This window comes from Felis catus, chromosome C2 (genome assembly GCF_018350175.1).
Source record: "Felis catus isolate Fca126 chromosome C2, F.catus_Fca126_mat1.0, whole genome shotgun sequence".
Classification (NCBI taxonomy): Eukaryota; Metazoa; Chordata; class Mammalia; order Carnivora; family Felidae; genus Felis; species Felis catus.
Genome location: NC_058376.1, coordinates 27562141 through 27582610, shown reverse-complemented (window position 1 = coordinate 27582610; position 20470 = coordinate 27562141). Strand labels below are relative to the sequence as shown.

General features: G+C 36.9%; 1 long non-coding RNA gene across 1 annotated transcript; it reads left to right on the top strand.

Moving 5' to 3' along the window:
- Window positions 1-15152: 15152 nt before the first annotated feature.
- On the top strand, window positions 15153-19473 carry LOC123379898. The gene is made up of 2 exons (XR_006584922.1): window positions 15153-15710; window positions 17004-19473. It is a non-coding gene; the product is annotated as an uncharacterized LOC123379898 (long non-coding RNA).
- The last annotated feature ends 997 nt before the right edge of the window (window positions 19474-20470 follow it).

Sequence of the window (20470 nt, the reverse complement as noted above, 5' to 3'; positions counted from 1 at the left end):
TGCCAGACTCCACCCTACGAGTAACTATTAAAACTTTTGTAGCCTTCAAAAGATTCATTCAGTGCTCTATGAATATTTATAAAGGGTCTATTTACTTGAGCCAGGTACTGTTCTGGGTTCTAGGGATCACTCAGTGAACAGAACAGATAAAAGTCATTTTCCTGTGAGGATATATTTTATTAGGGGAAGAGAGAGACAACACCCAGCAGATACAATAAATGAATAACATGGTACATTAGACATTTCTGCAGGGTGATTTGGAGTGTGGAGGTGAGGTAGTTGCAAGGGTCAATAGAATGATCTGAGCAAGAGTATTTTAAAGAACAAAATATGGCAAAGACTTGAGGAAGAGAGGGCATCTGGATATCTGGGGGAGAATTCCAGACAGAGGGAAAGGCCACCTTGAGGTATGGCACTGTAAGTTCCAAGTTTTAAAGGCATGAAAGGAAATCAAGGGTTTAAAAAAAGCAGCTGGTGTCATGTCTGGCTGGATCTTAATGGGTAAGTGAAGAATTACAGGCAGAAGGCAGATGATTGAACACTGTGTATGCCATGTTATGGTATTTAGACTTTATTCTGTCAAGGTCAGCTCATCTTCTATACAAGGAGGAGTCTGCAGGCAGATTCTTTGTACATGCTAAAGATCTTTGGACATAGGAGATGCTCAATAATGTATAATGAATGAAGACATACTTGCTTATAAGAAGCTGCTACTAGTTCAATGGTGGGGGAACTATAAGAAAGATAAACTCCTATCTGTATTTATAAAATAGAATATTGATGCCAACCTTAGCCAGAGGTGTCTTTTTCCTAAAGAAAAAGAAATGTTCACAAAAATTTGTATGAGTGTATTTTATGCCTGTAAGCAGTTTCCTACTGCTGCCATAACAAATTACCATAAAGTTAATGACCTAAAACAATATAAATTTATGACCTCATAGTTCTACAGGCCATACGTCCAGAATGGCTTAATAGGTTTCTTTGTTCTGGGTCTCACAAAGCTAAAGTCAAGGTGTCAGTGACCTGGGTTCTTATTTATTTATTTATTTATTTATTTATTTATTTATTTATTTATTTATTTATATTTTAGAGACAGAGAGAGAGCATGTATGAGATGGGGAGAGGGACAGAGGAAGGAAAGAGAGAGAATCCTAAGCAGCCTCCACACTCAGTGTGTGGCTCAATCCCACAATCCCAGGATCATGACTGGGGCCAAAATCAAGAGCCAGGTGCTTAACTGACTGAACCACCCAGGTGCCCCAAAGTGATCTGGCTTCTTACCTGGAAGCTCTGGGAAAGAATCCCCTTCTAAGATCCTTCAGGTTGTTGGGAGAACCCAGTTCTTCCTGGTTTTTTAAGACCGAGGTCTCCAATTCCTTACGTGCTGTGTGTTGCGATTTGCCCTTAGTCCTTAGAGACCCTTTCTCAGGTTCTTGCCTTTTGGCCCCTACATTTCTGAGACAGACACGTGCATAGTCAAATCTTTCTCCTGCTTGGAATCTCTCTGACTTCCTCTTTCTGCTATATCTCTCTTCTTTTTTTTTAAAGTTATTTTATTTATTTATTTATTTATTTATTTAGCCAGTGGGGGAGGGGCAGAGAGAGAACAAGAGAGAGAATCCCAAGCGTGCTCCTTGCTGTCAACACAAAGCCCACTGAGGGACTCGTACCCATAAACTGTGAGATCACGACCTGAGCCAAAACCAAGAGTTGGACACTTAACCAACCGAGTCATTCTCTTCTTCCTCTTCTAATGCATCTCTAAAGTGAATTCTTCTATCTTTCTCTTCCTAGGATTATGTTGAGTTCATCCAGATAATCCAAAATAAACTGCCAATTTTAAGGTCAATTGATTAGTAACCTTAATTACAGCTACCAACAGTACCTAGATTAGCATTTGAATAATCAGGGGATGGGAATCTTGATAGGGTAGGGGGAGGGTGGGTATCTCTAGAAGTATGCCTACCTCAATGCTACATCCTGGGATAAATTTATACCCAAATATTGATGGTCTTTCTAGAGCAGGACACAGCAGAAAACTTGTCCTTCACATGTTTAGATGTTAGCAGAAAAACCTGTGCTCTGGGAAAGAAATGACATGGGGAAAGTGTTCAGATACAGATGCTGATGGTAAAGGGGTGGTGATGAATTTTGAGGGCCCCATATTTAAGGAGTATTACAATCTGACTTGCATTGCAGAATAGTCATTTTCCAGTCAGACAAGTAGCAAAGTAAATCAGAGAACAGTGACTATTGAGAGCCAAATGTACGGTGGTCATTGTAGAACTGAACTGTCTGTAGACATAGGTCTCCCTTGCTGGTTAGGGTTCAGGACAGGGCTTCGGTCCTTAGGTAGTAGGTTATAGAGGTGGACATGGGCTATTAGGCAAGAAATGGTTCAAACACCAAAGTATAGGACCAAATTACAGAATGAGAAGACTGTGAAAGCAGAGGTATAGTAGCAGCAATTTAGGAACAAGGAACCAGGTGTGTGCAACCTGTGATTATACCAATTTCTGGCTCTTATGTGAAGTAAATAATTATTCCCCCAGATATTAATATTTTTCTCAGTACTGCTATATGAATACAAACGTCTAGTTTAAATCCTCTGTCTCTAGGAAATGCCCTATTTCTCCCCTTATAAATAACAGTGATGGTCTTTTTTTAAAAAAATATATATCAAGGTCATTATCTTTCTACATGTTAGAGGTAGAAGAAAGCAGCATCCCTCAAACAACTTTCATTGTATTGACTTTAAAACATTATTTTATGGGGCTCCTGGGTGGCTCAGTCAGTTAAGCATCTTACTTTGGCCCACGTCATGATCTCATGGTTCGTGGGTTTGAGCCCCACATTGGGCTCTGTGCTGACAGCTCAGAGCCTGGAGCCTGCTTCAGATTCTCTCTCTCTCTCTCTCTCTCTCTCTCTCTCTCTCTCTCTCTCTCTCTCTCAAAAATAAACATAAAAAAATTTTAAACATTATTTTATGCCTGCTATTTTACCTTGTATTGTCAAGAATTTTAGGAGATAAAATATAAATGCAAACAGACATTTACAGCATTATATTAAAAATAATTTTTCCCCCTCAGCTGTGAGTGCTTTAAAACATTAAGTTTTGGTCTGGGAAAAAAAAGAGAGAGAGAGAGAGAAAGAGAGAGAGAGAGAGAATATCGCTTGTTAACCTAGAAGGATTCTTGGATCTGGGAGGAGAACCTTAATTGGTCCTTTGGGGACACCATCATCAGTAAACCTAGGGAGGCAAAGTGAAGATTTTCAGAGTGTTTGTTTTTTGAGCTCTTTCCTAGGGCATAATTCCTAGACCCTTTTCTTGTTCATTTTGTGGCCAAAGACTTTCATGCCAGATATCCATCCATTATTATATGTGTGTTGAGGGGGGCAGTTGAGGGAAAGGTGATAATTACTAAGTAGTATTACTCTGTTTTTAGTCAACTCACACCTCTATAATGAGCAAGTTCCTGCTTCACATTTTTCCTCCAGCTAGCTGACCTGGCCAAAACTTAATCTAGCAGATGATTGAGTGTGGCATTAGCCAACACCATATTTCTTCCAGCTTCCTGTCCTGGGCTTCCTTTCCTGGGTTTATTATATTTCAAGTCTGGTTCTCCTCCAGCTGGCTCACTACCCCAAATATTGCTTTAATTGTGATATAGACAGTCCAGAACGTGAGTTAAATTTCAGAAACATCAGAAATCCTTTACTTTATCCTTTCACTGATGGTCTCTGAAAGTTACTTAACAACTTGTATTTGAATCCAATATTTGTACCAGACAAAGGGAAAATTAATGCCTTAATTGATGTTGCTTAACCTTTTAGATCATCATAAAGACATAAAATACTCTGCATTTTGCTATAGATTATTGAAATTTTTGCTAAGCAAACATAAGTTGATGTAACAGGAATTATGTTTAGTGTAGCAGGTAGTCAAAGTAGAAGAAAAACAATAGAGAATGATAAATACATGGGATGATAAAAAAGGGGTCTTGTCTTGATATGTTTCTATTATTACCCAGGGAGCCAGGTCCTTCCTGGCAGCCAAGTGAGTCTGCCTTATTGGATAGTGTCTGGGTTGGTAACCCAATGAGTTGGCAGTAGGTCCTAAGTAGGATAAAGTTAGAGGTTCGTTCTCCCATAACTGGCAACACCATAACTTTATTCTCCAAATTGAGTTGCAATTATATTCTATTTGTAAAAGGCTATTTTATGATTTTTCAGCACAATCTATCTCAAATTCTAGAGAAATTACTAGATGACTCTTCTTAAGAGTAGATCAGTGACATAATTTTCATATTCAGAGACAGTATGGGATGATGGACATGAAAAGATGATGAAGAGGAATTTAGCCAACACAAGTCAGCTAGCCCTCTGGAAGTTTGCTGAGAGGGTCGCCATATTCTGGTTTGGAGGGCTAGGAGGTATATATTATCAGTTATCTAATCTAAATTCACAGGGGTCTAAGGTGTAGACTGGAATGCCAATTTCTGTTTTTTAAAATATAAATACTACTTCTATACAGACAAGATATGATGTTGGCAGGCTATACTGTTCTTTATCTAGCCAATTGGTAGTTCGATTTGTGAGTAGTCAGAATAAGGGATTTATTTTGGACAAGAGAACTTCAAATACTCTGGACAAGGCCTCATTGATGTGACCTTAATGTTCTGTGTGAGGAACAAGACTCTACTAAAGACTGGAGTAATTCCGGGCCAGGCTCAATATTTCTTACCTTACTCTTGTAAAGAAAGTATTCTATTTGGAGTAATTCTTTTGCTGATAACCTTAAAATTATGTTAATAATAATATCTATTTTCAACTTAAATTTGGTCATAGAACGTGTTTCTTGATTAGAATATTGATGAATTCCTTAGTCAACCATTTATAAATTGTTGCTTAGTTTGATCAATTAACATATGACCAACTTTAGTCATTACATGTTGATTAAGTTGAATTAATGCTGAGTAGTGAGATTCATCACTATCACCCCTATATTTAAGGCTATAATCAAGTGAAAGATTAAAAAAAAATTTTTTTATATTCATTTTTGAGAGGCAGAGACAGAGGGCAAGCAGGGGAGGGACAGAGAGAGAGGGAGACACAGACTCGGAAGCAGGCTCCAGGCTCTGAGCTGTCAACAGAGAGTCTGACATGGGGCTCGAACCCACAAACTACAAGATCATGACCTGAGCCCAAGTCAGACGCTCAACTGACTGAGCCACACAGGCGCCCCTCAAGTGAAAGATCTTTAACTTTAAAGACTTCATTTAGTGTCTTTGTGATCATGTTTTGTTGTTGTTGTTGTTGTTGTTGTTGTTGTTGATTTGCTTTGCTTTTTACCATTAGAGCTGTATAGTCAATAGAAAACTGATCTCTTATGCTTTACATAGTTACTCCTAGCAGTTATATTAGGCAAAGAAGGTTCTAGGTTTTCAGACATTTAGCAAATTTAGAAAAACTCTTTAAGTAATTGTTAAAGGTTTTGTTATATAACCTATTCATTCATTGTTTTCTAGTACTATTATTTAGCTGCCTAAAAAATACTTTTCCATTAGATGTAAAATTCTGTGTCTCCTTCTCTATTTGTCCCTCCCCTGCTCGCTCTCTGTCTCTCTGTCAAAATAAATAAACAATAAAAAAAAAGAATATAACTTCTGTCCATATTCCAGATTTGGAGTAGATTGCCCAGGTAGATAGTCACTAGAAGCATTGGACATCCATTAGATGTAAAAGCTCCCAAAGAAATGGAACATATCAAATCATGGAGTCACCTGAGAATTAAAGAGGTTTAAACAAAAGTAATTATGAAATTGAGAGATGCAAGATTTCCCATTTAATTTTGTTTCTATATGATTCCTTTCACTTCATTAATGAGTGGTTTTTTTTTCATATAATGACTTTTAAAAGTTGTCATAGAGAGGAATGCCTGGATGTCTCAGTCGGTTTAGCATTTGACTTCAGCTCAGGTCATGATCTCACGGTCTATGAGTTTGAGCCTCACATCGGGCTCTGTACTGACAACTCAGAGCCTGGAGCCTGCTTCAGATTCTGTGTCTCCCTCTCTCTCTGCCCCTTCCTCCCTCTCTCTCTCTCTCTCTCTCTCTCTCTCAAAAATTAAACATTAATTAACTAACATTAATTAATTAATTAATTAACATTAATTAATTAATGTTAGTTAATTAATGTTTAATTTATGTTTAACATTATGTTATGTTAACATATGTTTAACATTATGTTTAATTAATGTTTAACATTAATTAATTAATTAAACATTAAAACTTTTTTTAAAAAAGTTGTCATAGAGACAGGCTGAACTTCATTTCCTACTTCTTAATAAACTTGCTTCACCTGAGGGCTGTCATGCTGGGATTTCCTGCTGCTGGTTAAGTTGGGAGGGGTGGTTACTTTTGTCTCTCTGTTGATTTCTCATCTGTGGTTAGTGTCAGTGCGTTTCTGGAGTTGATGAGACTCATGGCAATCTTATGACAGCACATTTTTCTCTTTGTACTTTAGGAGTAAACCTCATTTATTCTGTATAGTGTTTATAATTCAATCTCATGACTCCTACTAAGAGGGGTTTCTATCTTCTACCAGAAAAACAGAGACATTTTATTTTATGCATAGCTATCGACTCATTACCACATTTTTGCTTGGTTAATTATAAGAATATAACTGCTGTCCAGGGGTGCCTGAGTGGCTCAGTTGGTTGGGTGTCTGACTTAAGCTCAGGTCATGATATCACAGTTCGCGAGTTTGAGCCCTGCATTGGGCTCTGTGCTGAAAGCTCAGAGCCTGGAGCCTGCTTTGGATTCTGTGTCTCCTCTATCTGTCCCTCCTCTGCTCGCTCTCTCTCTGTCAAATAAACAATAAAAAAGAAAAAAAAAGAATATAACTTCTGTCCATATCCCAGATTTGGAGTAGATTGCCCAGGTAGATAGTCACTAGAAGCATTGGACATCAGGCTAGGCAATTTCTTTTATGAAACTGATAAACATTTCTTTAGTAGGAACTTTCCACTCTATAACTGGTCCTTTGGTTTTCATCCCATTAGGAAATTTTTTTTCCACATCTCATAGATTTCATGAAATTATTACACAATATACTGAAGAAATGAAATGTGAAAATGTTGGCACTCATACATTAAAAACAGCATGCAACTCTCCATATTTTATTCTCTTCTGTAAGTTTTAGCATGAAGTATTTTCACCATGAGTACTTTGCAGTCACCGACTAGTAAACACAGTGGCTCATTCAGTATCCATTTCTATCTTGTTCCTTGCTACTAGAAAAAATTTGTGGAGGATGCCAATGTTTCCAGCCTCACATCATAAAATATTATTGGTCTATACCACACATGGCATTCCTATCTCTCTTTTCCACAAGCTGGCCCTATTGTATCTAGGCCGACCATGTGACCAAATTTCTGCAAATAAGGTATAAGGAAAATCTATTGATGGATTTGGGGATAAATTTTGTTGAAAGTGTGAGGCGTATCTGATATTATCTTCTTTTCCCCTTTTATTGCCTAGAATGGAAGCATGACTGTTGGAACTGCAGTAGCCTTTTTAATCCTTTAGCAGGAGGCTACATGCCTGAAGAAAAGAAATCTCACCATATAAGGATGAAAGAACAAAAAGATGGAAAGAGCCTCTTTTCTTGATGTTGCCCTAGAGTAGCCAGTCTAAATCCAGGATTAACCTACCTACAGACTTGTTACATGAGATAACTGAATCTCTATTTAAGCTACTGTGATTTGGGACAGTTGTTTTTTTTTTTTTCCTAGTACAATTGCATTCCTAATTAATGAACTAAACTAGTCATTTAAGCCTTCAAAATGAATTTTTTATAGGATATTGGTATTATTAGCTTTTACTTTGACTCAGACTATAGATAAGACCTGTTAAACAATGTTAAACAATTTATCAAGAAACTTAGGTCTTTATACACTCAATTATTTTGTGAAGAAATTTAAATAACAACACCAAGTCTTTTATATTTGCATACCATTTTCAATGCTCTTCATTCTTTTGGGTTTATGAATTTTCATCATGGTATTATTTTTCTTCTGCCTGAAGGACTTCTTTAATATTTCTTATAGTACAGATCTATAGTACAGAAAGACTTTTCAGCATTTTTATATCTGAAAAGTCTTTACTTTGACTTTGATTTTGAAAGCAGTTCTCACTGGATATAGATTTCTAGGCTGTTTTACCTTTCAGGACCCTAAAGATATTGGTCCACTGTCTTCTGACATTAATACTGATTCTCCATTAATCAGTCTTCTGATTAATCTGAAGTCCACTAATCTGTCTTCTCCATTAATACTGATTTAAATCTGTTGTCATCTTTAACTTTGTTCCTCTCTATGTAATGTCTTTTTTTTTTTAAACCGGCTACTTTTTTTTTTTAATGTTTATTTTTGAGAGTGAGACAGAGCACAAGCGGAGGAGGGACAGTCAGAAAGGGAGACATAGAATTCAAAGCAGGCTCCAGGCTCTGAGCTGTTGGCACAGAGCCTGACATGGGGCTTGAATTCACCAACCAACCATGAGATCATGACCTGAGCCAAAGTTGGATGCTCAAATGACTGAGCCACCCAGATGCCCCAGAACCGGCTACTTTTAAGACTTTATAGCTCATTTTACAGAGTTTGATTATGCATTACATTGGCATATTTTTCTTTGTGTGTCTTGTTTTTGGAGTGTTCTGAGTTTGCTGGCTGTATAAGTTTATAGTTTTCATCAAATTTGGCCACATAGTTTTTCTGCCCCCTCCCTGCTGTCTACACCTATATTAGCTACTGGAATTTGTCCTAGAACTCATTGATACTGGTGCAACTCTCTGGTTACCTTGTTTTTCTTGGAATCAGTTATCAACTGCTTTTCTCTTCCTCTGTCAAAATGTATGGTTTTAAATTTTTATCTGTGTTTTTCTTGTTATTACAGTCAGAGAAAAGCCCCTTTATGCCCTTCAACATCCAACTGAAAATGACAGTTTATTGGTCTATCTTAATGTTGTTATGTGATATCACTCAAAGAACAATAGGTAAGTATTAGAAGGCGGCACCTTTTCTACTTCTGGTAATTTTTCATACTAGGGCAGGGTCATTATCATAACATTCCTGTGCCTCTGTGTACTCTTCTTTATTCTCTCAGAGGAGGAGGAATGGCATACTCTGGTAAATTTGAAGGAAGAACCTAGGAAGGCCTTATCAAGACTCTTTTTCTGTTTAGGATCAACTTTCATTCTCCCCCTAAATGCTATATAACTTGCAAGTCCATCTATGTCTGTAAATGAGATGCTAAATCTAATTCTTGGCTTCAGTGTTTTATTCATCATTCCTGAGTGTAATAACCACTTAATCCTACATCAGCATTTCTTTTATGCATTTAATAAACTAAATTCCTAAGATATAAGTTCAAAATTATGTTAATAGGTATTTGGATTATCTATTACGGCATAATAAATGATCAGTATACATAGTGGCTTAGAGCAGCAACCAGTTTTATTAGCTCTCACAGTTCTTTGGGTTGACTGGACTCAATTGTGTGATTCTTCGGCTTCACATGATGGATCTGCAGTATCTGGAGGCTTGACTGGACCAGAATGTCCAAGATGGTGTCCTCATGTGGCTAGCAATTGTTATTGTTATATATTATTGGCCAGTGGTTTAGCTGTGGTTACTGACAAGACCAGCCCAGATTCAAGAAGACAGGAATTCAGATTCATTTCTTGATGCAAAGAGTATCATGTGCATACAGAGTGGGAAAATTTATTGGGGTCATTCTTGGAGATTAGCTTATTTCAAAGGGAAATAAGTTTAATACCGCATGTGGATTATTTGAAGGAAAGTAATTCTCGCGGTGTGAGACATGCAGCCTGAAGTGGTAAACCTCATATCCCCATGTAACACACAACGAGACCAAAGCCCCATTTTTACTGCACACCTGATGGAGGAGAAAATCCTTTGAAAGTGCCTGACAGAGTCTGTACTTATAAAATATGCAAGAACAGGGATTTAGTCATTATTTCAGGATATTTTTGGGAATTCCAGGAAAATGCATGGTATGTTATAGCTATGAATCTGTTTCAGGTTGCATTTGCTACTTTTAGTCCCATTCTTGGACTCTGTACAGCTCTAAATTAAGAACAGCTTAATCTGTCATTGGGATGTAGTGACATGTAGAGGAGAAGTGTCTCCTTTCTTTCCTGGTCAGCTCACATCACTATCATCATCATCATCATCATCATCAAATACCCATGTTGTGAGTGTGGTGAGAAGTATATGCTTATGGTTTGAAGAATCACAAGATCAATGCCTTTTAACTGTTTCCCCTCCAAGTCTCTATCGACTCCATGTGTAGGGATAGAATAGAGCCCTAGATTACCTGGATTACAGTGGCTTTTCTAATTATAAAATTTTTATGGAGAAAATGGCATATTCAGGGGTGAGCCAGGATGAGAAGAGAGAGTTTATGGAAACTGTTTAAACATGCAGGAGTGTTTGATTTCAGGAGTGAAAGTGAAGGAAGTACATTTGTAAGTGAATGCATCTAGATGATAGGTGAGGCAGAAATGGGACATAATGGATGTGGGGTGGTGGGATAGGGTAAAAAGGAGTAGACACAGCTAAAAAAGGTTGTATTCTGTTGTTGAAGCAGGTCTCAGAGATAAAGATTATATTTGGGCCCTGCTGTACTGCAACTTAATTTTAGTGTTAAGAATTTTATTTGACACCTTTCACATTATCCAGTAAATAATGACATGTACAATAATTTGATAGGCAATGCAGGAAAAGAGTGTTTTAGCATAGTATTTTAACAGGTTCAAAGTTGGGACAAGTGATTTAAAATTTTGTTTTAAAGAATTCTTAACTTTTTAAAAGTTTAGGTCACTGTGCTATAGGAGTTCACTTTTATTCAATTTGGGGTTTATATTTTTATTCACTTTGGAATTGATCTTTACTCAAAATAACTTCATTCATTGGAGAAATGAGATGTAATTGATAATTAAAATTTCAGGAGAGGACTTGATAAGTAAGGGCACACATTCTAGCTCTAAAAACTGCTAGTATTCCCTGGCTGACCCTGTAAATATTAGCATCATTTAGATTTCCTTAGTGGATAACCTTTCTCCCCTTGATGTTTTAAAACTCCCTCTCTATATCCCACAAAACAATGTAACTTCTATTTTTCATGCTAATCATTAAAATCAGTTATTGTCCTTTTTTCAGATATAGAAAACATGAGGTGGTTAGCTAAATCTATTCTGTCATACAAGCATACCCTGAACCTCTTCCAGTATAGATTTCTCCTGTGAAATTACTTGAACTTCCTGTTTTTCATCAATAAAGGACACAATGTCTGACTGCATCTGTGAACAATGTAGATAGTTAACTTAAGCAAAGGCTAAAGTGGACTTTGCTTGGCTGTGTTTTTTGAATTAAAAAATTGTGATCCTCACTGTTTTAGTAAATGTCCTTTGACATTTTACCAGCAGACAAGCATATTATTATCTTATCAAGAGTATTGTTTCAATCACCTAACCAACCTCACTAGCTTCAAGTTAAAGGAGGTATAAATTATTAGCTTATAAAGTTTTAGGGACTGTTTTGTAAAGAAGATGAGAAGTAAGGTTTTTTCTGCCAGGGTTGGTGGGGGTGTAGGGGCAAGTGGCTGTCCTTGCCTATTCAGTCTCCTGGAATCACTGTGATTCTGTTATTTCAAGGTCAGATCTCTGAGTGAAGGGTGTGTAGATATGTGAAACCTTACTATCTAGGATGAAAACTGAATTACTGGATCATTTCACTAATAAGCCAGAAATTAGTTTCCATAAAACCGACATCATCACTTGATAGTTTCAATTAGAAATGGAAAAGCCACATGAATCATAAAATAACAGTATTTTTTGAAATTTCCACCTCCATTTTCACATTGAGAATGGTCACTGGGCTGTAATCTTTCATTACATATTTCAACCTGTGAAGTCTCCTATCTTTGGTAGTTTTTTTTTTTTTTTTTTCCAGAAGGAAACAGTAGAACTACAGATAGTATCCAATCTTCTAAATATAAGCATCTTGAAAAAACAGCATTACTTAATGATGCATGGAGTATGCCTAATTAAGATAAAACCCCCCATTTTAATTTGTTTTTTTACAGTGTGTTATCTCAGAGGACAAAGTTTAAGAAAGACACCTCAGGGTACAACATTATAATTTAAAAGGATTTGTTTATCCCCAATTTCCAGATATCTCCCCTCACCACCCACCCAGCCTGTTACAGTGAGAACTATGTTTAGAGAAGTGATTTGCTATAAAATAAAGGGAAAACCATGTGATTTAGAATGACATTTGGCTGCTGGTTCTGCTCTCACCTCTCTTTGTAATGGAAATGATTAAAGAGAAAAACTGAGTGCATGGGGACAAGGGATATAGGAGACATCTCTGTACCTTCCACTCAATTTTGGAACCTGAAACTTCTCTAAAAAAAATAAAATCTCTCTATAAAAAACAAAAAGATTGGTGGTTGCCAAGGGTTTGCGGGAGGGAAGGATGAATGGGGGAACACAGAGGATTTTTAGGGCAGTGAAACTATTCTGTATGAAATGATATTTGTAGATACATGTGATATGTTTGTCAAAACCTATGGAATGTATCACACAAAGAGTGAATCCTAATGTAAACTGTGGACTTTGGGTGACAATGCGTCAATGTGTGCTCATCAGTTCTAACAAATGTACCATTCTGGTGCAGGATTTTGATAGTGGGGGAAGCTGTGTGTATGTGGGGTAGGGAGCATATGAAGAACCTCTGTACCGTCTGCCCAATTTTGCTATAAACTGCTCTAAAATAGTCTATATTTTTCAAAAAAAAGAAAAAGAAAAAGTGGGAAAAATGCAAAAACTTTGTTATTATTTTAAATTCCAAGGAAGACATGGAACCCTTATAAGAAAAAGACTTTCATCACATGATAGCTTCCTATTTCTATTATGGAGTAAAGATCAGAACTTTTCTGAGTAGAATTTAGATTAAGTACTAATCCAAATACTTAATGACTTGGCATATAATACCAAAATATATTATAGATTACCCTTTGCAGCATTTATATTTAAAATAATTTAGATATTTAAAATGCTTTAAGAGAGGATTGTTGGATTCAGGTTGAGAAAATAAAAGGATTGATATTTTTGGGTCCCGTCCTCCTCTATAACCTTGTAATTTCTATGGTTATGGTGGTCCTCTTTTGTTAAATCAGTGTTTACAATAAAAAGTCATTAAAAAACTTTTTTTTATGTTTATTTATTTTAGAGACAGAGAGACAGAACACAAGTGGGGAAGGGGCAGTGAGAGCAGGAGACAGAATCTGAAGCAGGCTGCAGGCTCTGAACTGTCAGCCCAGAGCCCAACACGGGGGCTCTCAAACCCACGAACCATGACATCATAACCCGAGCTGAAGTCAGACACCTAACCAACTGAGCCACCCAGGTGCCCCGATAAAAAGCAATTTTAAAGTTACCACTCATTTATTTATTCCTCCTTTAATGAAACATTTACTGTATAATGGACTACTCAAGGACTTCCCAGGTTCTGAGAGGCAAAGAGAGGTGATGGCTCAGTCTTGGCCTCTCAGAGCAAGGCAGGTACACAATTAAAGTGCATCCTGAGGGACAGACATATGGATGGCTCAGTAGGCTGAGCATCTGACTTCACCTCAGGTCATGATCTCACAGTTGGTGGGTTCAGGCCCCACATCCAGCTTTGTGCTGACAGCGTGGAACCTGCTTTGATTCTCTGTCTCCTCCTCTCTCTACACCTTCCCTACTCTATCTCTTTCTCTCTCTCAAAACTAAATAAACCTGAGAAATACTGTGATGTAGGAATAGCACTATAATGGAGATTCTGAAGAAAATGATGTAAGCCAGATAGGGATAAGGGGAAAATGTTTTCTCTTTCTGAATAGCCAAGTATATTTGCAACTTTGCACTAGTAAATGCATAGATCTCATTCAGGTGTAACTTAACTCATGTGTGTTTCCCTTATTAATGTGCAAACTCCTTACAGAATGAAGACCTGTCTCCTTTTTTTCTGTAGTATCCAGCACAGTGCTTCGCACAGAGTACACAGATACATTAAATAATGATACACATAAATTGCTTTCCTATTATGCCTGATACATGGAATGTGCTCAATAACAATGCAGTTTATTTTCACTTGAGGAGTAGTGTATAGATTGTAGGATGCATAAATTTCATGTCTTTGTATGATTTGTTTTCTTTTATTTCTTAAAAAAATAAGTTATGAGGAATTTCTTGGATGTTCTGGGGATTAAAACCCAATTCTTTGGTTTTAATAATGTTGATAAACGCGTGAGATTTGTTCATGACTGAATACAAAAGGAGATTCTTTTTAATGTAACCTAGAACGCAAATTACAATCATGAGAAATGTCTTGAATATTATGGTGATTAAAATCTGATTCTTTGGTCTTAATAATATTAATAGAGTAGCGAGATTTGTTTGTGATTGAATCTAAAAACAGATTGTTTTTATTTTACATAAAATTCAAATTGTATAAGGCTTGGCAGAAAAACGATGATATAAAAGAGAATGTCTGAACTTGCAGCTTGTTCTTTTATCTGACTTGTGAACACTTATTAACATGGCCTCATCCACAGTTGATATGAAAAAGAGAGAGTTCCAGGCAACATTCATGCCAGGACCTGGTGTTTAGCAACAAACTTTGATAGTAGTTGGCAATTTTCATCATTAATGTTTCTATTTTAGCACATGTGAGTATATTAATAATAATGTAATTATAACATGTTATAAATATATTGTTATGATTAATAATTTACAACTTAACAATTGTGATTTATACTAATTATATATTTATACTAATTATTTTATATACCAAGTTTATTAATTTTATAATTTAATGCATTATATAATTATAATAATTTTTATGTCATTTCCAATTGGTTGTTAAATTCATCCAGGTCCTTTCTCATTTAAAATATTTTACTTTTTGGTCCTAGATACTCCATTTTATTCTTTTTTTTTTTTTTTTTTTTTAGATTTTCCCTTTCTCCGCTATATATTTCCTGCATTCATTGACTGTGTCTGTATTTTTTCCTTAAGTCATTGTGCATATTTATAATAGGTGTTTAAAATGCTTTTCTGCTATTCCAACATTTGGGTTATTCAGGTGAGGGGTTGGTCTATTGTCTGCTTTTTCCCCTGAGAGACTCTGGATTTTATAACCTTGAAGAGTGGTGATTTTTGTCGTAGCCAGTAGTTAGTTAATTTGCCTGGGTTTAAACTCTAAACTCTGTCTTCCCTGAAATGAACAGCTACTGAAACTGCTTTGTTCTTTTGGCCTTTCCTCCCTGTTGCATTTGATGCAAAACCTTGAAGTTCCTGGTGGAAGAGGCCATGGAGGGAACATGACCGCTGGTTGACCTGAGAGCTGGACCCTGGCAATGGGAGGCTCCTTACCCCTCCACTGGCCTTGGAATGTGGGTTTCGCTTACTCTTCTCACACTAGGAGCCCCCTCAAGGACACAGCCTTGAGAGGGTAATGTGTTGAGATCTTCTGGAAGATATAAGTGACTGATTCCCGTTACAGCTTCTACGTAAATTCAAGATCCGGGCGCATGGTGCCAACACCAACTCATCTTGCAGCCACCCAAGAGAGAAGCCTGGTAAGTTCCCTTGCTGTTTTTAAACCTGCCAGTTTCCAATCTGGAGTTGCTGTCACTCTCTTGGGTCTCTCTCTGCCCTCCATCTTGCCGCCAGTTTCAAATTTCACCCGGGGAGCTCTCTGAGGTTGCAAACCAGCAGTTCCCCATCTCCCCCCGCGGGGCTATACCCAGGCATCAGCCAAGATTTTCGGTGAAGTCTATCGGCAGTTTTGAGGCCTCCCCTGCTGTGGTCTTCGGCTTTGATTTTTCTGCTTTCAGTGTTCAGCCACTTAGCAGCCAAACTTCATTCTCTGACTTCTCAGTCAGTAGATGTGAGCCTTGGCTTGAGTGTCAGCATCCTTCACCCCCTCCCGCAGCTGTGGCCTGGACATCCTCAGTGAAAAACTAGTAAACAAGGATTTTACCTGGTATAGCTCCTTTCTTTCATAAAAGAGTCAAATGCCCCCCAATTTCTTGCTGCTCTCGCTAGCTCTCCAGGGTCTCCTCAGAGCTACTGTTTATACTTTGTGCAGAATTCTGTATAGTTACCTGTAGATGGGTCCAATATAATAATTGACTCCACCAGACTCCATCATGCCCATAGAATAGGTTTAATTATGATGGTTCATACTATGCTTCCATCCTTCATCCTTGGGAAGGAAATCTGACACAAAGAGTAAAGTAGCTTAAACTCCCTGAGACTGTAGAATTCATTATTAGATGAGACATAGAATTAATCCAGTAGAAATACTATGCTATCTCTGAGCAGAATATGATTTTATTGTAGACTGGTATATAAATTGAAATGTAATTATTTGATCAGTTTTATTAACATATAAAAATAGTTGAATATTTTATTAAAGGTAAGTAAGAAAGAAACAATAACCAAACTAATAAACATTTATTAGACACATACTTGGTCCTCTAAAAAATCACATTCCATGGGGTGCCTGGGTGGCTCAGTTGGTTGAGCATCCGACTTTAGCTCAGGTCATGATCTCACGGTCCTTGGGTTCAAGCCCCACATCAGGCTCTGTGCTCACAGCTCAGAGCCTGGATCCTGCTTTAGATTCTGTGTCTCCCTCTCTCTTTGCCATTCCCCTGATCATGCTCTGTCTATATCTGTCTCTCAAAAATGAATACACATTAAAAATTTTTTTGAAAAAAAATCATTCCACTTCATAAAGGGAATGCAGAATATTCTTAATCTTTCCAGATCCTCTTCATCATTCAGTTAAAAAAAAGTTTAACTTGAGATTTTGGAAAGAGGGAAGCACTGCCCTAACCTTCAACTCTCTCTGAATCTTTCCACAGATACAGGGACAGAAAACCAACCAAAAAGTGGGGCAATCTGAAAACAGCAAAACTGGAGGGGTTTCTCAGAATTTCTCAGAATCATGACCTGAGCCGAAATCAAAAATTGGTCGTTTAACCAACTGAATCACCCGGGCACCCCCAAGAATTCTTGATACTAAAAGATGGAAGCTTTTTGCCAAGTCAGTCTTGAACCAGGAGAAAATTCTGGTAATAGAATCCAAACTCAAAACATTGATAACAAGTTCCAAAGGAAAATGTTCATCCAGGACTCAGAATGTGGGAAAAAAAGGGCCAGATAGTAAATTTCCAAGCTTTATTGTGGGACATATATAGTCTCTGTTGGATCATCTACCTCCCTTCCTTTCTTCCTTCCTCTTTTTCTTTTCTATTTTTCTAAACAATATTTTGAAAATGTGAAAAAAATTCTTAGCTAGAAAGCAGTACAACAAACAGGCCAGAGGTCCACATTTCATCTATCAGCTGTAGTTCGCCTTCCTCGTCTAGGTAAAATTATGAAAGGAAAGCAAAGGAAACCATTCTCAGAAGGTAGGACTCCATGTTGTTTTCATCACTTTGTGAAAACAACAAAAGAGGGAGCTCTAGAGCCATGAACTTGGTTCATCCCTTCTTTCAAAAAGGACCTGAAAGGGTTTTTTACTTAAAATTGAGCAACAGAAAAAGCGAGTTGAGTCTCATACCAATTTAATATTGGAAAAAGGACAGTAAGGAACAGCAGAACATCCCTACAGATTAGGAAAACAGTCCAGAGGCATGCCCACAAAGAAATGAAAACTGTAACCTAATACTTCAAAACAAAATACATTAAGAACATAATCGAGTATGTGGATACACAACATAAACTAGAATGACAAAAATGCAGATGTATGCTGTTCTGAAGAACACTATTAGCAAAATGTTTTTTAAATATATAGGTATAAACAGTTAAATCCTGGTTCCAACTTTCTAATAATGTGGGCATAAGAAAGTAACCCTCCCTCTCTAGTCTCTTAGGTCCTAGGGAGGATCTCTAGTTTTGTAAAAGATAGAATCGAATATTGCCTTAACGGTCTGTTCCTTCTCTTTTTGGGCATTTTTGCCTAAGAGCCAATCTTACCTTCTTTGAAACCATCCAATGATTGAAGTGTGTATTTAAATGATAGACATTTATTTTGTGTGGAATTTTACTGAATAGGTCATGATAATAGAAATAATATTTATAATTTCAGAAGTTGGAATAAATAAGCAAATTATGTGGGTGAGGTGTTTTTAATAAACAAATTATATGGGTGAGAGGGATATTATTATTCAGCCCATTGTTGCTTTGATCAAATCTCAGGGGGTGATTAAATCTACTGAAATTTATCAAATTTATCATTTATCTGAAAGATGACCTTTCTTAAACTACCTAGTGCACTTAATCCATTATATGAATGCACACCATTTCAGGAGGAGAGGATTTCCATTTTTCTAATATTACCCTTCTTGCAATCAATGCTATTCTCAAGAGGATTTGTTTTCTCATGGACTAGATGTTCTTTGTAAATTCTCAACATGACCTAATATAAAAATCAATACATCTTTAGGTAAGTTCATTTCTATTATTAGATCTCACTGTAGTTTCACACTAACGTGTTTCGAAATATAAGCAGCGCCCTACCACAGGGCATGGCTTTTTCCTGGTAATGCATTAAATTTCATTATGGTAAAAACCATTATAACAACAATAAAATCCACCACAGGTTTAAAAAAAGTCTCTTGGCTCCAGACGATTGCCAACAATGTTTATGCTTTAATGTGCTCATTACAATACCAGTCTTAATGAAATTGAAAAGTGCTTTGTCCGGTATGTCTCTGTTTGTGATGTCCCCCACCCTTGAAAAAGGAGCGTAGATTTTTCTAGCTTAGCAAGGACTAAAGGAAGCGTTTACTGTGGCACTGAGTGAGGAGGGGGGGACAGCTTCTCTGGACTCCCACAGCCAAAGAGGAGCAAAGCAGTACACACAGCATTGCTTGCATGATAAATTAGCAGGAGCAATTTATTTCTTGGACTAAAGAAATTATGGTTAATTCTGTATTTTGCATATTCATGAAGGAACCTACTCAAATTAAAGAAAAGGTGCCAAGAGAAGTCCTGGGGCACTTGAGGTCTGTTTTATTTTAGTCTGATCCTGATGGAGGAGGTGATTAATTATCCTGCAACTTGGTTTTTCTAGCCATAATAATTAGAACATTCCAGCACAAAGAAAGAATTCAGACATTCTTTGAAGTGGTTGTAGAAGGATTTGCCTTGGACTGTAATTTTTCTAGAATCTAGAGGACACAGAACACATCAGCGGTTGCATTTTCTATTGATCTTACTGTCCCATCCAAGCACAACTGTTCATAATTGTCATATGTATTTGAAGCTGTGTGGCTTTCTATTGATTGCCCAAGTTTTTCATTATCCATTAAAATTTTTTCACTTTCATGTTCTAGACTTGTTAATTATGTACTTGATTGAAATACTCATCTTATGTTTTTCAAGTTTAGCATAGCAAGAAAAGAGATACTTTTGAAGCAAAACCATTATTACACATATTCAGGAGAGGTGTGAGTCAGCAAGTTTGCAGAAATTCTTTGGGCCTGATCACACGCCAGGCAGAGAGGTGCTCTCACGGTGAGTTGGAAAGTGTTGTAGAGGCAGTTATGGGACACAATGGAGCAAATAAATCTTCAAAGCTTCATGAGAAAAATTTAATACTCACTTTGAAGTATTTCCAGAACATTAGACATGCACAAAATAACTGCATATAAAAATAGCCTTTAAAGATAAGTAAGTCATTCTTGGGTTGTCCCCTAATTTGGATAATAAGAGCTCCCATGTCCTTTGATTAGCCCTAATTTACAGTTTTATCCACTGTTGAAAATATAGTATATATTTTTTCATTGGTTAGTGTCTTATTAAAATTTTGTAAAATCATCTTGAATCTTAAAAGTACACATATACAAAATGGGCCTTAACTTTCCATTGCTTGATGCAATGAGTGGCTTTTTAACATTCTATATTCTGTTGCTTCAGGGAAAGGCATTGTGAAAATCATAACCCTGATGTTAATCACTCATGAGAGATAGGAGGGATGCAAAATTTTTCCTTGTTTATCCTTTATTTTTGTTCTATTTTATAAAAACATTAAAATATCCTAATTTAAGCATGGCTGTTCAAAATAAGAAGGGAAATCTCCATGACCATCACAGAAGTATGGTGAGTCTCCTCATGAGGAAATGGAGTGAAAATGGAGAGAAGCTCTTTCAATATCTTCAAGACTATTCATTTTAAGGCCTCTTTCTCTGAGGAGTAGTAGAGATTTTAGAGACTGTCTCTTCTTGTATTCTTTTTCAGCCTTGCATCACAGCAGGCTAACACATTTTCAGATACAGTATAATTTGTCTTGATCCTTATGAACAAATAAATGACATATAGCAAA